The 19213-nt window shown below is 40.9% G+C and overlaps 1 long non-coding RNA gene across 1 annotated transcript; it reads left to right on the top strand.

Moving 5' to 3' along the window:
- Positions 1 to 1967: 1967 nt before the first annotated feature.
- Positions 1968 to 7775, top strand: LOC141575478 (uncharacterized). Its single transcript, XR_012503077.1, has 4 exons — positions 1968 to 2265; positions 3536 to 3698; positions 3982 to 4158; positions 5594 to 7775. It is a non-coding gene; the product is annotated as an uncharacterized LOC141575478 (long non-coding RNA).
- Positions 7776 to 19213: the final 11438 nt, after the last annotated feature.

Genomic DNA, 19213 nt, shown 5'->3' on the forward strand with positions numbered 1-19213 from the left:
TCTTTTATACCCTATTTCTATCCTAAAGGAGACACTTAAAGTTTTCTACTTTATTCAATGTATCTTGTGAGGGTTGTGATAAACACTGGTATGGCAGTTTTCAGAGATTCAAAATCGCCTCTGTGGTTGAGTTTAGGAAAGGCAAGGCTCCCTCACTGCTGCGACGGAGAAGGAATCCCCGGAGTCAGCCTCCGGGCAGCTTCCGAACCGCATTTGCTTGCACTTAGCACAGGACACCATCAGCAATTGTAACTCTGACAAGGAGATTTCCCCGGGGACATGGGAGGTGCTCTAACATTCTGAAGCCACTTGTTTCCCATTTAGGTAAGGCTTGAAAAAATAGTTTATTAGAAGTGACTCCCTTTGTATGTGCCTTTTGTCCTGAGAGGTCACTAATTAGCATAGAATATAAAATACCCCATAATATAAGAATTTAGGAACCACATCTTTCCATCTACCTATTTGTTTATCATATTTATAGTTAGGTTACATTTTCTATGACGTTCACTTCCGGGCACCAGAAAAGAAATGTTACAAAATATTTATTATAAATAGGGGGGACTGGGTCTAAGGGTTAAAAACCACTCCTGCTAACAATAAAACCATATAATAATTTTAATCTCAGTTGCATCAGACCTTCCAGAATTACTCCCTCAATTTCACTGTTAAAACAGTAATGGAATCTCTGTTCTTCCAAGACTCGGGCCTGATCACCACGCATCCAGATATCTGTCTGTGGGTCCCTACTTGTCCTCGAGGCCCACGAACACACCATATGGGGTGAACTTTCTTCAGTGTCCCTACTGTAGGGGAAACCTGGAAGTCCCAGGCACTGTCCAGGAGTCACACCTACCAGCAAATATCAAAGTCATGTGACTGAAACGGGACAACACAGGTGGTGTGATAGGGCTGAAAGCTCACCAAAACAGGTTTGGGGGCCTAACCCAAGCCCTCCGGCTCCTAAAATGAAGAAGGACAGGGAGTCCCAATTAGCCACGAGACTGGGGGGCTTCATTACTCCATGAATAAAGGATTTGTGCCAGTGCCACCTTTAGACAGGGAACCCCAGAACCCAGACTTGGAAGCATCCTGTCCCCTACCCTCTGATCAAATATTCTCTCAAGATACGTAGTGAGAGATGGGAGCCCCAGTGAGCTCTGGAATAAGATGCAATCTGAAAGACTGCTGGTAACAAATGGTGTGGAGCTCGGGCAGCCCCCAGGACCACCAAACATTCTGGTACCACTGATGCCCACACTTCCATCCACAACAGCTTCTTCAGGACACTTATGCACAATAACCATCACACAAAAATGGTTGCTTAGACATGTTTTAAGAGAAATAACATTATGAGAATGCCAAATTCATGACAAGTCAGAGAAAAGACCCCAGAGTATTTACTGAATGAGATCTCACGTGTGCTCCGCATGAGCTTTAAACCCTTAGGACACAGTCATGGAACAGTAGGCATTTTCTTTCTTTCCTCCAAGTTGGCTTTGCTGGAGAGCTCTGTAGACACAGGAAGACTCTGGATCCCACCTCTACTACTTACACAAAAGGCACAACACGTAGAGAGGTATCAGCGCTGGTGCGACCGGCTCCAATGTGCACACTCCCGTGCCCAGCTCCCCGAGGAGCAGAGCTCCCCCCACAGGAGCAGAAAACCCCAGGAGCAGAGCTCCCCCAACGGGCACTGCAGTGCCTGCGAGAATCAGGTATCTGATGAGTGAGCCTGGGGCGGGCAAGACAGGAAGCAAGCACCACTCCCTCACGCTCTGCAGGTGATCTCTGTGTCATCTTGAATAAATACAGTCAGCATTAAAGATGTTTGACCAGAGGGTAAAAGGTAAGGCCTCCCCAAATCTCGCATTCCTTTAGTGGGAGTCCTGTTAGAACACATGGTGGCAAGAGACGCTGGCTTTACATGCGCACGTTGCCCTCAGGGCTGCAGGGGAGGCCACGGTGCTGCCTCTGCCCCACCTCCTGCCTTCGTCCCGCAGACCTCACAGGGGCCGCTGACTCGTTCCTCTGACTTTCTCTCCTTGGTTGTGCTGCTCTTCCAGCTTTTAAGAGCTCATAAGAACCTCACCAGAAAATCTTTAACAATGAACGCAAATCAAATGAAATCAACCAAAGAAACACACTGCCTTCATCATTACTTTACATTTTAGGATGAAATTCTTGAAGACGACTCCCTGACCTGAAGGGATGGATGGAGGAGGAAAGAAAAGAAGACAAGCATCTTTGGCCCATAAAAAATGAGAGGTAACCAGATGGTGGCTAGTTTTCATTGCACCTCTCTGCCCTCCTCAATTTCACATGCCCCTCCCAACTCAACTCATCGGAACTCCACTGAAGGAGACGGCTTTGCAAATTTATTGGTAGCCAAAGAAATCGCTTGAGAAATAGTCTCCCAAACCCAGCGAGAACACTGAAAGCTGACCAGTGCCAGGATCTGAATACTAAAACACACAGATTCAAACTCCGACACCCTCCCTGGTGGGTGTACTTACAGTGGGGGTGTGGCCATGCAATTTGTCAGCATCCAACATATAAAAATTAAAGGGATACCAGTTTTCAACATCACAGTCCCTCTGAAACAACTGGTAGTCAATTAGCGTTTGTCGGCACAAAAGTCGATTTTCTCCCCTGCACGTGGAGGTGAACACACAGAAGAGACTGATGATCCCCGCTGCGAGTGTAGCTAAGTGTGTCCAAGCAAACTGACTCCACCAGCCTTCTGATGAACAGGGGAGTGTGTGAGCCGTGTGGCTTTGCAGACTGATGGCCAGGCAAAGAGGGCACTTCCTTAATTTGGGGAGATAAACGCGGAAGCAGCACTCGCTGGAAATAAATTCTAATTAAAATTTCAGTTGCCCTTCCTGCAGCGTAACCCACGCCGATAGATGAGGCTCCCTCCGTGCTGTCCAGTCATGTGAGCCAGGCTCATTACTGTACCTGTGTGTTTGGTTTAGCAAGTGAATCATGTCTGTTTTCTGGAAATTACATGAGGGTGGAAAACCTTCCAAACATGTTCATTTATTTGCTGTGGAATTTGTTTAATCCTCTTGAGAGCATTTACAATGACAACCTTCTTAAATAAGCATCTTTGCCCGAGAGACCTTCCAAGGCACATGTGCCGAAACCTAGGACAACCCAGAAGCAAAATCAAAACCGTTAATAAATAATAATATGTCATAGCACTAACCACCAAAATTATATATATTAAAAAAAAAAAGCCAGGGCTTTATGCTGTCCAGGGTTTGAATCATTTATTTAACGTGTCAATTATTACAAGAATAAACTTTTCTAATTGTAAAACCTCCTCAGAAATCTTCAACTACTATTCAAGAAAAATATCACAGAAAATTTCTGAAAAGCATTTAAAGGAAAATCATTTTTAACTGAATCTTATTCTAGGCACACAGAATAAATTCTCTTTAGAGAACTCTTACATTTTTTTTAATAAATGACCTATAAAAATACAACCAGCATTAATCAGTAAATCTTCATTCCTTATTTTTAAAATTTTTAGGGCATGCTATTTTTTTTAAATCAAATGAGGAGGTATTCGCAAGCCAATGGACAACGGAATTACCTAAGGAGACATTATAAAGCAGCAAGAGCAACTAGCATTTTGACAAGCATTCTGCCTGAGAGTCACTCGTACCATCTCATTTTGACCTGGCCACTTGGAGGTGAGCTCCATCAGCCCACTTAACACATGAAGAAACTGAGGCTCTGGGTGGTCATGTTTCCAGTACTTAGGGGAGCCAGGATCCAAATAGGGATCACTGTCTATAGAGCCTGTGCCTTTACCAGATCACACTTACATTCCTCACACTTCAAATGCACTCAGTCCCCGAGGTAACACACCTTCCTTGTGTTTCTAAGAGTTTTAGGAAGTACTGAAATACAAAGACTTATCAGACATTTGTGTGGGCTAATTTTTTATTTTCTGATTTTCCTGAATCATTTCAGGCTGAATTCATACTACTTATGAGGAGAAGTCCTGAGGCAGAGGAGAGAGGGGAAGATAGTCCAGACATAAACAATTTCAACAGATCCACTTCATCAAGGAAGCAAAGTATTAAATAAACAACTTCAACAACAAGCTTGTCAATAAACCTTGGTGTCTCTGTCTCAGCCTGAAGGAGGGTAAGCCATCCAGCCCATTTGCCTTCCAGCCACATACCCTGGATGATCTTGGTTCCCTCACCTGTGACACGTGTGTTCTCCAGGGAATCTTTGTAGTGATTAAACGATAAAACTATATGCATAGGGGATACTTATTTGTTAGGCAGTAGGCACTAAACAAATAATAAAATTATTTTATTTCATGAAAATGGGAGATAGGTCTCCCAATTAAACATTCCTGACAGAATCCCAACAAGCACTTTAATTTATCTGCCAGAAATTGTAAAATAACATTTCTTTTTAAAGGCTGTATCCATTCTCCCTACTTTTTACCAATCCTGGCTGTTATCCTGAAAATCTATTCCCAGAACTTGGCATCCATCTCCCATATTTAAATCCTTTAAGTTTGAAATTATGATGAAGCTTGGGCACATAAAGATTCACAAAATAATTCACAGAATAAACAAAGACCACAGGAACAGGGCCACTTCCAGACCCCATGTGCTCAGGACAGGCTCCAAACTTCATAAAATCAGATGCATGCTGTTTGAAGAGAAAGAAAATTGAATGTGATCAAGGAGGCTGACATAGAGCACTGGCTGGCTCAAGAGACGACTCCTTCAACCCCTCGTCTGACTTAAGTCATCTAACAGTTATCAGGTGATCTCTAAATAAAAGTAAAACAGGGGTAGGGTTGAAAAGCAAATTTTTTCCTAAAATATATACATATTGTCAACTAAAAATTGGCACGTGTCATCTGCCTCTGATTTGATTAAGTCATGAGCCACTGCAGCTGCTGACCTTCAACACCCTCTGAAAGTAGTTCTGTGTGGAGTTCAGGAATGGGGCGCTCTGTGCTCTGGGAAAATGGGCAGAAAATCTTTCAGATATTTAGACATTTTCAGGAAATTTTATGAGCCCAAATTCTTGCATCTCCTCCTATCTAGAAAAGCACTAAAATCATTAACAGAGACACCTGTTCCTCGACTAGCAGCAGCCTCGGACTTAACGTATACTTGACTGCACGTACGCATACAATGAATTCTCATATAATGCTGAGCTCCCCCTCATCTTCAGAGCAGTTCCTCCGAGCTCTCTGAGATGCTGTCACCTGGGTTCTGGTCCTCATTTTGCCCCAGATAAAACTTAACCCAGAACTCTCACGTTGTGTGCCTTATTGACAGTACCATAAAAATTAAGCTTACATACTTGAACTCATAGTAAACATTCAGTATCAAATATTTCTTGACTTAAATTATTTTTTAAAAGTAAATAATTATTCCATTTCTTAAATATTGCATCTTTAAATATAAATAAACAGATATTTGTGAATCTTCGAATAATATATTCTGGAGAAATTTTTAGCTACTTAATAAAAAAGCTATTGTGTGGAGTTTTAGAAATTCAGAAGTGGAAAAGAATAGTATTGTAACTCAAGTTCTTGTTTTAATTGCAGAGATCCTGAGGCCTCAAAAGACATATAAAGTTTCCTGATTTTATACACTGTCCTTTAACAGAAAGCCTAGAACTAAGATCCTGGTCTTTGAGAAACCAAGACTTGCTCGGCTGGTGCAGGGCTGAACTTTATGAAAATGGGTCATGAGAAAGAACCAGAATGCTGGGGCCTGGGAGAGGCAGCGGAAGGAATGAGGGTCTCACCTGGTCGTGGGTGAGAAATAGGCTCCCGCAGTGCTGGTGTGATGGGCATCCCTCAAGGGCCTGAAAACTACTATTTAGCACACCTGCCACCGAAAAGCACACATGCTGTTTAACTAGAAGGCTGACCAGGAGGCTTTCTCAGTGACACAAGGAGCTATTTTCATGTGAACTCTACAACTACAGGAAGAGAAAGAATAGAAAGCTGATATTAATTACTAATAATTTACACCAAGAACCAAGGAATTTCCAGGAGAAATATAAAGATTTGTTGGAAGTTTCATTATGTGAACTTACTGCCAATTCTGTTGTCTTAAAAATTGTTCTATAAAATATATTGTCCTTTGATGTTCCAAATCACATTTGAAAGATTAATGTTTCTTAAGGGTGTTTCTGGAATTTTCTTCTATTTCCTAACACCAAATCTCAGAGCTTTAAAGAAATGGAGGGTTGGAATTTCGTCCACTCTTTTCTAGGCAAATTATTTTTCCTGCAAAGAACAAGGGGGGAATCACACAGAAAAGCATTTGAGCATCAGGCTGCTTACATTTCCTCCGGAAGTCTTGGAAAATAACGTGGAAATGAACAGCAGGACAGAAACCTGGCGGGAAGGTCACTGGCTAGAAGGTGAGAACAAATGTGTTTTCCAACGTGCTCTGGTCGCCACTAGTTTAAATGAACCGAGCAATTGGTCCAGCATACACGCACCTCTATGTGAAAATCTCAACCGTTACCAACTGCTCAGTGCAGCCCGAAGCAATGGACGGACTGCAGAGGCCCCCGGCGGCTCATCGTGGTGTCTTACACCATGTGCAAGATGATAGGTTCCTTCCCGCCCACTCCCTCCCCTCCCCTCAAGGGAGATGGCTGGTCCTGAATTGAGCTTACCTCATAGAAAGCTGTCTCTCAGCCCTCTGTCTAAAGCAAAATAAAAGCAGGAAAGCTACAAGGGACTTTACAGAACCATCCCAAAAGGGAACTGAAGCACATTTCTTCCCTCCATTCTGCTCCTGGAATGTGGACCTGATGGTTGACCCTCAGGCAGCCAATTTGGGCCATCATGTTGATGGGCTGAAGATAACAGGCATCTTGTTCTCTGACCCAGTGGCCATCATGCAAACCAGCCCTGGGCTACCGATTGCTTGACTTCTTTATTTAAGAGGGAAATACAATTTTAGCATGTTTAAGCCACTGCTGTTATCTGGGGAACTAGGTGTTGTACATTGCCATGGTAAGACCTAATAATAAAGTTCAATATTCACCAAAAACTATTTACCAAATAGTTAATAAATGATAAAGAGATCTTGATTTTTGTTTTAATGCTATGAAATGTAAATCAAGTTTCAGCATATGCCAATAAAACAAGACACTGTGGAGATGAAGCAAAACAGAGTTTGTAGAACAGAGACCAAAAGCATCCTCCTCTCTAAGGCACAGGAGTACAGCCGTGACTATACATGCCAAGGCTGTGGTCACATGGGCTCCCTGTTTTCCATGTCTTCGGTTGTGTTCTGTTTCCAGCCTTGGGAAAAATGGTTAAGACTGCTGGTCAAATCATTTCAGGAGCAGTTTCCATCATGTAGAACCCATGTCTCTTCCTTTCCTCTGCCTCCTGGAATGTTCTGACACAATTAATCAGTCCAGCCTTCTAAACTGAACAAATGGAGCTCAATCAATCTGCTTTTAGACAGAGCTAAAAATAGACATTAAAAAGCATAACTAGGAAATCTTACCTTCCAGAGGTCATTGCACAGATGAAATAGGAGAATATCTGTGAATCACTCTGTAAACACTAAGTACAATACAAACAATATTAGTACTGATTCTATGTTACATTCATCAGTAAAGGAATACAGAACCCTTTCTTACCAGAAGGAAAAGTGCTTTGAAATTTTCTGTCACTTTAATTCTTCAAAAGTTTCTATAAAATTGATATCCTTAAAAAAATCAGTATTTGGAACTAATTTTAATTCCTTCATCTCCCCCGGTTTAACACATATCAAGAATGTTACCATTTCTTGATATATTATTTAGGAAAGCCTTTGGTATTCATGAGGCACAGATCACGGCAAATTGTCAGTATCACTCAGGATAGGAAAAGCATTTTTGATACCCGAACTTGAAGACATGAAGAAGATGCCTGACATGTCCCACTGACCTTTCAAGCTATTCTTTTTCAAACACTTGCTTCTTCTTGGTCCAGAACAGACACGCATTTGTTGATGTGAGACTCTTTAAGTGAAAAGGTCAACCCATCATTACCACTTTAGAGACTGAAATCTTACGCTCCTCATCCATGTGGACATAGCATCCTTACTGATTCCTAACATGAAAAATGACCATCGATGACATCTCAGGATGCTCCAATGCAGTGGTTCTCTGCTGCAGTGAGGAAGAAAGAGCCGTATGCTTCAAGACTCACTTCCTGTCTGTAGCTCACTTGGCAAGACGCTACAACTTGTCTAAGCTAAAGCTTAAAATTGGAGAATACAGACAACATCCATGGCAAAGGGCAATCGAAGGCTAATTCCTTGGCCCCAATTCATCGCTTCTCAAGAGCCTTGGGCAATACCTTGAGAAAAGCAGCAACATGGTACCCAATTCATCAAAACCTGCACCTCCTACTAGTTGACAGTAAAGCAAGTGTCATCTGGCTCAACAGATCTCCCTGTGTCTCTACAGTGTACGGCTAGATTTTCTTTATTTTCTCAGTTGGGGGACATTCCATTTCTGAAAATCCCCCTCCCTGCAGTAGAAGTTCTTAGTTTCCTAATCACAATGCAGGCTTGAAGGGGGAATAAAAGATCTGACAAAACATAGATCACTATTTATTCCTTGATATATTTTTGGCACATGGACTAAAAATCTTTGGGTCAGTTGGGCACCAAGAACATATCTAATTTACACAATTGTCAACTGTCATTTTATTACCAGCTCCTGAAACAGTCACGTGGTCACTAGTTTTTTTTTCTTTTTCTTACCTTGACCCATGGATTTGATGATTTCTAAACTGACACAATAGATTTTTGAAAAGAAATCTGTTTCACCTTTTGCTTTTAAACCTAATTTGTGTACCTGACCCTGACTTCACTCTAACATTCACAAAAAGCTATCCAAAGACACCCCCTTTTGACATCATCTCTAGATGTCTCGAATATACTGCTGAGCTGATTCTTCCAGATCATTAAAATATATATGCATATTATGCTGTGGTCCTCTTCAATTTGTGGTATTTTCAGTAATCATTACCTCTTTGGATACTTTATTACACATTTAGCATTTCTTTATCCAATTCAGTTACAATTGTATATAAGATTTCAAAAGAACTGGTTTCTCAAAATGATGATATTTAACATCTATGGCCTTTTCTTAATCAAGTAATTCTATAAGGATGTCAAGGGCAGCAGTGAACTTTGTGTGTGGTGATTGCTGCTTCAGAGTCTCCGGTGCTGACCCAAGATCTTGCAGGTGTTTATGCATCCTTGTGAATGTCAACAAATCAGTCTATTAGGAGCTGAAATTAAACTACCTGGATGCTAATTTTTCTTTTTAAAAACAATAAACTCAATTTCCCTTACTAATTCTTTATTGTTTCTTATACTGAGTCTCAACACTTTTCCTAATATATATGTTTGGTGAGGAGGGGGGCACATCCCTGAATGCCTGCAGACAGCAACAACTCTATAAGATTAACCAGAGGTGGCCGTGGATGTTGTGTGACTTCAGCCACTGAGCACGAGCACCTGATGTCCCTCCAACTGTTCTGCCTGCATTGCTGACAGCCCTGAAGTTCACTGCCTCTTGTAAAATTCTACAACATTACAGTTCATATATTTTTAAAAGGTATCAATTTGTGAAAGTCATCTGTGTAAAATGGGGGGTACTTGTCTTTGCTCATTTCAGGCTAAACTAAGTTCAGAAGGACACACTCACACACACACACACACTCAGTTCTGAGTGCCCCCAAAGAAAAGTATAAAAGGCTTCGGGACAGTGGTGGCACTCAAACCTTTGGAATTTTGAGCTCTATGAAAGTATCACTTATTCAGAAATTAAGCATTATAATTCTAGGCCAAGAGAATCAGTATCCCCCACAAGTTACTTACCAGAATTTTTTTAAAGAAACTATCTTCCCTAAAATCGAATGATAAATCAAATATCCATGGAAAGAATATAGATCAGTAATATCAAGCAACAATTTCTACACTAATGCTGATTAGCCATCAGCCCAAACCAAAGGACATAGAAATAAGACAACTGGAGATAAAGAGATGGAAGAGAGGTATTAAAAAGCAAGAATATAAAAGAAGAAATGGCCCTATGGAAACCTGCTCATTTTTTTGAAATAATTACTTGGTTAAAGGAACTCTCTCTTGAGGATTTGAAATGCACCAAGGGGAAATCTAGCAGGGAAAAGAAGCAGAAGCAGGTCTCAGTTTTCTCCGAGGCTGATCCTAAATGAAGAAAAAATCCTTGGCTTCCACAATAAACAACCTGCATTGATGTCTAAGCAGAAGAGTGAGGAGGAGAGAAAACCGAAGTGTGTGGAAGCCATCCTTCACCAACACTGCTGGAAGCACAGAACTGTGGTGTTGGGGCACTGCCCGACCGATATATATAACAGCAGGAATAAGCTCTAACTAGGTTTCTGAGCGAAAAATGCTTTTAGCTTTAAATCTACTCAAGTAAACATGCAGAGAAATCATGGTAAGTGCTTGAGATGAAGCCTTGCTGTTTAGGTAAGATAAAGGAATGCTTCTACACTTGTTCCATTTTGGAAACATATGTGAGTAGAAGCCAACCTTCACCAAGGTTTTTGAGAACCCAGAGTTTCTGGCCTCGGGGAATTACGGTACTTACATATATAAGGGGAGGCACAATCTCCAGGAGGCTTTTCCATTCCAAAGAGCTTTCACTTGAAACCGGCTTTCAGAATCATGCTGAGAAATCAGTTAGTGTTTCTATATGTCACTCCATCTTTTATGCTGTATGAAAGAACTCCACACCACATGCTCAATTTTTAGATATGTATGAGTTTGGAAGCCATCCTTCAACTAGCTAATTGGGAACCCACAGTTTTTGGGATAGGGAAACTACGCTACATACATATCTATTGGGATGCACTAGTACCAAAAAGGTTTTACACTGCAAACCGCGTTTACTTGCAACCGGCTCTGAAAAACATACTGAGAAATCAGTGTAAGTGTTTCAGTATGTCACTTAACCTTCAATGCTGGATGAAAGAACGCTTCTCCACATGATAACTTCTGACATATGTATGTGTGTTGGAGCTGTCCTTCACCTAACTTGTTGGAAACCCAGAGATTCTGGTCTAGGGGAACTACGCTACTTACATACCTAACCGGAGGCACTCGCTCCAACGCGGTTTTCCTAAGCAAACCACTTTTACTTTGAAACCAGCGTTAGTAAACACGCTGAGAAATCAGAGAATGTGTTTCTACATGTCACTCTGCCTTTTATGATGGATGAAAGAACGCCACTCCACATGCTCTATTTTCAAATCTGTACATGTATGGAAGCCGTCTTTCACCTAACTTTTTGGGAACCACAGTTTCAGGACTAGGGGAACTACGCTGCTTTCTTATATTTGGGGACGTCCTAGCACCAACTCGCATTTCCACTGCAAAACGTTTTTACTTGAAACGGATTTCAGAAACATGCTAAGAAATCAGAGTGAGTGTTTCAGTATGTCACTTAACCTTCAATGGTGGAAGAAGGAACGCCTCCCAACATGCTCACTTATGACATCTAAATGTGAGTTGGAGCCATTCTTCACATTACTTCTTCTAGAACAAGGGTTTCTGGTCTAGGGGAACTACGCTGCTTACATATCTAAGCAGAGGCTCTCGCTCCAAAGCGGTTTTCCACAGCAAACCACTCTTCCTTAGAAACTGGCATTAGGAAACATGCTGAGAATTCAGAATAAGTATTACTGTATGTCACTTAACCTTCAATGCTGGATGAAAGTAAGCCTCTCCACAACATCACTTCTGACATTTGAATTTGTGTTGGAGACGTCCTTCTCCTAACATGTTGGAAAACCAGAGTTTCTGGAATACGGGAATTACCCAATTTACATATCAAAGCAGAGGAACACGATTCAAAACAGTTTACCAAAGCAAAGTAATTTTTTTGAAACCAGCGTTTCACAGTAAACATAAAAGTCAGAGTGAGATGTACAAACACGTTCTCTGATTTCTCAGTATGTTTCTTAAACCCGGTTTCAAGTAAAAGCGGTTTGCAGTGAAAAGCTGAGTTCGTGCTAGTACATCCCCATATATATGAAAGCAGCGAAGTTTACATTGGACTGAAAGTCTGGGTTTCCAACAAGCTAGGTGAAATGCGGCTTCCACACTCCTACATTCCTGAAAATTGAGCATGTGGAGAGGCGTTCCTTCAGCATAAAAGGCAGAGGGACTTCTAGACACACATTCTCTGATTTCTGACCTTGTTTCTTATGCCGGTTTCAATGTAAAAGTGGTTTGATCTGGAAAACGAAGTTGGAGCGAGAGCCCCCCCTTACATATGTAAGTTGCATAGTTCCTCTATACAAGAAACTCTGGAGTTCCAACAAGTTAGGTGAAGGACGGCTCGAAGAGAAATTCAGATGTCAAAAGTGAGCTTGTGGAGAGGTTTCTTTCATCCAGCCTTGAAGGTTAAGTTACATACAGAAACAAGTACTCTGATTTCTCAGCATGTTTCTCAAAGCCGTTTTCAAGTAAAAGCGGTTTGCAGTGAAAAAAATCGAGTTCGTGCTAGTACATCCCCATATATTGGAAAGCAGCGTAGTTTACCTTGGACTGAAACACTGAGTTTCCAAAAAGCTAGGTGAAGAACGGCTTTCACACTCATACAGATCTGATAATTGATTATGTTGAGACGCGTTCCTTCATGCAGCATAAAAGGCAGAGGTATTCGAGACACAAATTCTCTGATTTCTAAACGTGTTTCCTAACGCCTTTTTCAATGTAAATCCAGTTTGCTGTGGAAAACCACTTAGGAGCGAGTGCCTCCCCTTAGATATGTAAGTAGCGTAGTTCCCCTATACCAGAAACTCTGGGTTTCCAACAAGTTAGCTGAAGGACGGCTCCAACACAAACTCAGATATCAGAAGTGAGCTTGTGGGGAGGCTTTCTTTCATCCAGCATGGAAGGTTATGTGACAGAAATAATTACTCTGATTTCTCAGCATGTTCCTCAAAGTCGGTTTCAAATAAAAGTGGTTTACTGTGAAAAACCTTGTTGGTGCCAGTACGTCCCCATATATATGAAAGCAGCGTAGTTTACCTTGGACTGAAACTCTGGGTTTCCAACAAGCTAGGTGAAGTACGGCTTCCATACTCATACATTTCTGAACACTGAGCATGTTGAGAGGCGTTCCTTCATGCAGCATAAAAGGCAGAGGTAGTCTACACACACAATCTGTGATGTCTCACCACGTTTGCTAACACCGTTTTCAATGTAAAAGCGGTTTGCTGTGGAAAACTGCTTTAGAGCGAATGCCTCCCCTTCCATATGTAAGAAGCGTAGTTCCCCTATACAAGAAACTTTGGGTTTCCAACTAGTTAGGTGAAGGACGGCTCCAACACAAATACAGATGTCAGAAGTGAGCTTGTGAAGAGGCGTTCTTTTATCCAGCATTAAAGGTTACATGACATACATAAACATTTACTCTGATTTCTCAGCATGCTTCTCAAGGCCGGTTTCAACTAAAAGCCGTTTGCAGTGTAAAACCGAGTTCGTGCTTGTTCGTCCCTATATATATGAAAGCAGCTTAGTTTACCTTAACTGTAACTCAGGATTTCCAACAACCTAGGTGAAGTACGGCTTCCAAAATCATACAGCACTGAAAATTGAGCATGTGGAGAGACGTTCTTTCATGCAGCATAAAATGCAGCGGTATTCTTCACACACACTGTTATCTCAGCAGGTTTCCTACCTCCGTTTTCAATGTAAAACCGGTTTGCTGTGGAAAACCAAGTTGGAGCAAGTGCCTCCCCTTAGATATGTAAGCAGCTTAATTCCTCTATACCACAAAATCTGCGTTTCCAACAAGTTAGTTGAAGAATGGCTCCAAGACACATTCAGATATCCGAAGTGAGCTTGTGGAGTGGTGTTCCTTCATCCAGCATTGAAGGTTAAGGGACATACAGAAAGAAATACTCTGATTTCTATGCATGTTTCTCATAGCCGGTTTCAAGTAAAGGCGGTTTGCAGTGTAAAATCGAGTTCGTACTAGTACGTCCCGATATATATGGAAGGAGCGTAGTTTACCTTGGACTGGAACTCTGGGTTTCCAACAAGCTGGGTGAAATACGGTTTCCACACTCATACAGTTATGAAAATTGAGCATGTTGAGAGGAGTTCCTTCATGCAGCATAAAATGCAGAGGTATTATAGACACACATTCTCTAAAATTTCAGCATGTTTCCTAACACCGTTTTCAATGTAAAAGCGATTTAGTGTGGAAAACCACGTTGGAGCAAGTGCCTCCACTTAGATATGTAAGTTGCGTAGTTCCCCTATACCAGAAAATCTGGTTTTCCAAGAAGATAGGTGTAGGACGTCTCCAAAACAAATTCAGATGTCAGAAGTAAGCCTGTGGAGAGGCGTTTTTTCATCCAGCATTGAAGGTTAAGTGATATACAGAAACACATTTTCTGAGTTGTCAGCATGTTTCTCAAAGCCGGTTTCAAATAAAAGCAGTTTGCAGTGTAAAACCGAGTCCGTGCTAGAAAGTCCCCATATATATGAAAGAAGGGTAGTTTCCATTGGACTGAAACTCTGGGTTTCCAACAAGGTAGGTGAAGGATGGCTTCAACACTCATTCAGTTTTGAATATTGAGAATGTGGAGAGACATTCGTGTGTCTATAATAAAGGGAATGGTTTGCAGTAGAAACACCTACACTGGATTCTCAGTAAGCTTCCTAGTGCTGGTTTGAATTTCATGCAGTTTTCATTGTAAATCCCAGTTGGAACTAGTACCTTCACATTTACACAAATGTAGTGAATTTACCCACTCATAAGAAACTGTGTTTTCCCAACAAGCTAGCTGATTGAAGACTTTCACACAACTTAACTCTCAGAATTGTGCAAGTGGAGAGACGTTCATTCATCTAGCATGAAATAATGGGTTGCAATCGAAACACTTGCTCTGGTTTCTCAGTATGTTTTCCTAGTGCCGGTTGGAGATTCATGCAGTTCTCACTGAAAAACCGAGTTGGAGCTTGTACCTCCCAAAATATATTTATTTAGCTTAATTTTCCACACAAAAGAAACTGTGTGTTCCCAACAAGCTACGTGATTGAGGCTTTCATACTCATTTAAAAGTCAGAATTGAAAATATGAAGAGACGTTCGATAATCTAGCATAAAGGGAATGGGTTTGTAGAAACACGTACTCGGGTTTGTAGAAACACGTACTCGGGTTTCTCAGTATGTTTTCTACTGCCGGTTTGATGTTCATGATGTTTTCACGATAAAACCGAGTTTGAGCTAGTACATCCATATACATATATAAGAAGTGTAGTCCCCACATAAAAGAAATTGTGTGTTACCAACAAGCAAGGAGATTGATGGCTTCACAATTAAATCTCATAAATGAGCATGTGGAGAGAAGTTCATTCATCTAGCTTAAATGGAATGGTTTCTACTAGAAAGACTTCTACTGGGTTTTCAGTATGTTTTCCTCGTGCCAGATTGAAGTTCATGAAGTTTTCACTGTAACACCGAATTGGAGATAGTACTTCCCATTATATATGTAAGCAGTGATTTTCCCGGCTCTAACGAAACTGTGTGATCCCAACAAGCTAGGTGATTGAAGGTTTCCACACATTTAACTCTCAGAATTGAGCAAGTGGAGAGACATTCGTTCATCTACACAAAGGTAAAGGGTTGATATAGAAACACTTACACTGGACACACAGTATGTTTCCTAGTGCCGCTTGGAAATTAATGCAGTTTTCACTGTAAAACGGAGTTGGAGCTATACCTCCACACATGTATTCATGTAGTGTAGTTACCCACTGAAAACAAAATGTGTTTCAAACAAGTAAGGTTTTTGATGGCTTGCAAAATCATTTATCTCTCAGAATAGAGCATGTGGTGAGACGATGTTTCATCTAGCAAAAATGGAACTGATTGAGGTAGAAAAAATTTCACTGGTTCTTCAGAATCTTTGCCTAGTGCCCTTTAGAAATTCATGAAGTTTACTCTGTAAAGTCGAGTTGGAGCTAGTAATTCCACATATATATGTATGCAGTGTAGTTACCCACTGAAAAGAAAATGTGTTCCAAACAAGATAGAAGATAGAAGAATTCCCACACAATTAACACTCAGGATTAAACATATAGACAGACGTTCGTTCATTTAGCTTAAAGGGAGTGGTTTCTAGTAAAAGAAATATTCTGGTTTCTCAGTCTGTCTCCTAGTGCCTGTTTGAAGTTCATGCGGTTTTCAATGTAAAATCTAGTTCGGGCTAGTACTTCCCCATATATATGTATCGAGTAAAGTTTGCAACTGAAAACAATCTTTGTGTTTCCAACAAGCTAGGGGAAGTACTGCTTTCATACACCATTATCTGAGAAGTGAGCACGTGGAGAGAAGTTTTTCATCTAGAAAAAAGGGGACGAATTGCAGGAGAAACACCTACTCTGGTTTCTCAGACTGTTCATAGTGCCGGATTGAAGTTCCTGCAGATTTCACTGTAAATCCGAGTTTGAGCTATTAAATACCCTTATAGAGGTATGTAGTGTAGTTTCCAACTGAAAAGAACCTTTGTGTTACCGACAAGCTAGGTGAAGAACAGCTTTCACACACACTTATCTCTCAGATCTGAGCATGTGGAGAGACGTTCGTTCATTTAGCACACAGGGAACGTTTACAAGGAAATCACTTACTCAGTTTTCGCACTCTGTTTCCTTGTGTCTGCTTGAAGTGCCTGCAGTTTTCAATCTAAAACCGAGTTGGAGATAGTACCTCCCTATATATACGTATGTACTGTAGTTTCAAACTGAACAGATTATTTGTGGTCCCAACAAACCTTGTGAAGTTCGGTTTTCACACACAATTATCTCTCAGAACTGAGCTTGTGGAGAGACGGTCGTTCAACTAGCACAAAGGGAACGGCCGCAGGGAAAACACTTAATCTGTGTTCTCAGTCTGTTCCCTAGTGCCGGTTTGAAGTTCCTGCAGTTTTCACTTTAAAACCGTAATGGAGCTATTATCTCCCCAAATATATGTAAGAAGTGCAGTATCCAAATATAAAGAAACTTTATGTTCCTAACAAGCTAGGTGAAGGAAGGTTTTTACACATACTTATCTCTCCGAAAAAAGCACGTGGAGAGACGTTCGTTCATTTAGCACAAAGGGAACGGTTTGCAGGGAAATCACTTACTCTGTTTTCTCATAGTGTTTCCTAGTGCCTGTTTGAAATGGCTGCAGTTTTCCCTGTAAAACCGAGTTGGAGCTTGAACCCACCAATATATATGTATGAAGAGTAGATTCCAACTGAAAAGATATTTGCGTTCCCAACATGCAATCTGAAGGACAGCTTTCACACACACTAATCTCTCATAACAGAGCATGTGGAGAGACATTCGTTCATCTAGCACAAGGGGAAGTTTTAGCAGGATAAACAATTACTCTCGTTTCTCAGTCTGTTTCCTAGTGCAGGTTTCAATATCCTGCCCTTTTCCCTGTCAAACTGAGTTGGAACTTGTGCCTCTCTGTATATATTTATGTTTGGTAGTTTCCAAAGGGAAAGAAATTTGTGTTCCCGAAAGTTTGTTGAAGGACTGATTCCACACACAATTATCTCTCAGAAATGAGCATGTGGATCTACTTTCGTTCATCTAGAATAAAGGGAACGGGTTGCTGGGAAACAATTACAGTGATTTCTCAGTCTGTTTCCTTGTGTCTGTTTGAAGTGCCTGCAGTTATCACTGTAAAATCGAGTTATAGCTAGTACCTCCTCATATATATGTTTGTAGTGTAGATTCCAACTGAAAAGAAACTTTGTGTTCCCATCAAGCTAGCTGCAGGACGGCATTCACACACACTTAATACTCCGAAATGAGCATGTGGATAGACGTTCGTTCATCTAGCAAAAAGGGAACGGTTTTCAGGGGAAACATTTACTCTGTTCTATCACTCTGTTTCCTAGGGCTTGTTTAAAGTTCATGCAGTTTTCCCTCTATAACAGAGTTGGAGCTAGTACCACCCCATATATATGTATGAAGTGTAGTTTCCAAATGAAAACAAACTTTGCTTTCACAAAAAGTTTGCTGAAGGACGGATTCACACACAGATAGCCCTCAGAACTGAGTAAGTGGAGAGAAGTTCGTTCAACTTGCACAAAGAGAACGGGTTGCAGGAGAAACACTTACTCTGTTTTCTCAGTCTGTTTGCTAGTGCCAATTTGAAGCTCCTGCAGTTGTCACAGTAATGAATACTTGGAACTAGTATATCTACATATACATGTATGTAGTGTAGTTTCCAAAGGAAATGAATCTTTGCGTTCCCAACAAGCTTGGTGAAGGCGGCTTCCACAAAAAATTATCTCTCAGAACTGAGCATGTGGATAGACGTTCGTTCATCCAGCACAAAGGGAACTGGTTGCAGGGAAAATACTTTCTCTTGTTTCTTAGTCTGTTTCCTTGTGCCTGTGTGAAGTTTATGAAGTTTTCAAACTTAAAACGTGTTGGAATTTCTACCTCCCCGTATATAAGTAGATAATATTTTTTCATCTGAAAAAAATTTGTGTTCTCAACAAGATATATGAAACACGGCTTTCTAAGAAACATCTCTCAGAACACAGCATGTTGACAGACGTTCGTTCATCTAGTACAAAGGAAACGGTTTGCAGTGGAAACTTTTTTCTGCTTTCTCACTTTGTTTCCTAGTGCCCGTTTGATGTTCCAGCAGTTTTCACTGTAAAACTTTATTGGAGCTAGTACCTCAATATATATATCCATATAGTGTACTTTCTAACTGATAAAAAATTTTATGTTCCCAGCAAGCTAGTTGAAGGACGGCTTTCACAAAAAATTTTCTCTCAACTGAGCATGTGGAGAGACGTTCCTTCATGTAGTCCAAAGGGAACTGGTTGTAGGAGATACATTTACTTTGTTTTCTCAGTCTGTTTCCTAGTTCCGGATAGAAATTCCTGCAGTTTTCAATGAAAAAACGAGTGGGAGTTTGTACCTCCCTTTATACATTTATGCAGTGTAATTTGAACTAAAAATAAACCTTGTGTTCCCAAACAGCTAGGTGAAGGGTGGCTTTCCCACACACGTAGCTCTCAGAACTGAGCAAGTGGAGGAATTTCGTTCATCAAGCTCTAAGGGAAAGTGTAATAGTAGAAACAGTTACACTGGATTTTCAGTCAGTTTCCCGGTTCC

This window comes from Camelus bactrianus, chromosome 3 (assembly GCF_048773025.1).
Source record: "Camelus bactrianus isolate YW-2024 breed Bactrian camel chromosome 3, ASM4877302v1, whole genome shotgun sequence".
Taxonomy (NCBI): Eukaryota; Metazoa; Chordata; class Mammalia; order Artiodactyla; family Camelidae; genus Camelus; species Camelus bactrianus.